This window comes from Gorilla gorilla, chromosome 18 (assembly GCF_029281585.2).
Source record: "Gorilla gorilla gorilla isolate KB3781 chromosome 18, NHGRI_mGorGor1-v2.1_pri, whole genome shotgun sequence".
In the NCBI taxonomy this organism is placed as follows: Eukaryota; Metazoa; Chordata; class Mammalia; order Primates; family Hominidae; genus Gorilla; species Gorilla gorilla.
In genome coordinates this window covers 75,176,018-75,177,268 of record NC_073242.2, presented here as the reverse complement: position 1 = coordinate 75,177,268, position 1,251 = coordinate 75,176,018, and the positions used below count along the sequence as shown (strand labels likewise).

Sequence of the window (1,251 nt, the reverse complement as noted above, 5' to 3'; positions counted from 1 at the left end):
TCACAGAATTGGAAAAAACTACTGTAAAGTTCATATGGAACCAAAAAAGAGCCCGCATCGCCAAGTCAATCATAAGCCAAAAGAACAAAGCTGGAGGCATCATGCTACCTGACTTCAAACTATACTACAAGGCTACAGTAACCCAAAACAGAGATACAGATCAATGGAACAGAACAGAACCCTCAGAAATAACGCCACATATCTACAACTATCTGATCTTTGACAAACCAGAGAAAAACAAGAAATGGGGAAAGTATTCCCTATTTAATAAATTGTGCTGCCCACAAGCCTCTGCATGCTCACAATGACTGAGTCATAAGCCTAATAGAGTTGAGGAGGATGAGATAATAAGGTCCCCCCAGTACATGACCAGAAAGCAACTCACCAGCAACAAGATGGTCCCCTTTTCTCTGGGGAGGCTCTTGGAGAGAGGTTGGTTCTATGAAGGTATTAGGATTGTCTCTGATGCCTGAACAAGAGAATTACCATGTATGCACTTGAGAGCTGCATGATTGCTACAAAGAAGACATTCGTAAGCAGTGGCAGCATGAAAGACAGGCTCCTGATAATGTAGCTTATGGAAGAAAGTGATCAGTATTTACTGATACTTAGCACAACCGTCTTGGTCCCATTAGAAGAAGCCACAGTGGAGGAGAGCAGGTTACTACTGGGAGACAAACTGAGAACCCATAAGAACAAGAAGGAGTGAAAGATGTAACCTTTGAATTTCTGTTTAATCCTTGCAGACCAGGAGGTGCCAGGGCTGATGGCGACAGCCTGGAGCATGCTCAGGAGGCAGGTGGTGCAGATGGAGAGGCTCCTCATCACCCTGTGCATGTAGAAGAATGCCTTACACTTGAAGTCATTCTGAAAATACAGTGACTCAAACAGGTCTGGAGATGCCAAGAAGACCACAATGAGGAGCATCCCTAAGTGGACAAGGGCCAGGTGACAGGTGATGGGGTCAGTGGGCTTAGGCCTGTGATCCTGAAGGAGTGAGAAGATTTGGAAGAATAGGAGGAAGTTGTTGGCTCTGAGTCCAATACCAGCTTGAAAAAGAAGGGCAATTGTTAGTAGTACCTTAACTGGAACATGGTCGTCTTAATGATGAAGAGGAATTACATTTTATATACCTGAAAAAAAGCAATAGACCTCTTATCATCAATGTTAGTTATTGTATAGTCAAAATTATTACCAACCTTATCATTTTAATTTTACCCATTTATCTTGATTAACCCTATCTCATATAAA

At 42.4% G+C, this 1,251-nt stretch overlaps 1 pseudogene; it reads right to left on the bottom strand.

Moving 5' to 3' along the window:
• Positions 1-264: 264 nt before the first annotated feature.
• On the bottom strand, positions 265-927 carry LOC109023576 (vomeronasal type-1 receptor 90-like; annotated as a pseudogene).
• Between the last annotated feature and the right edge of the window lie 324 nt (positions 928-1,251).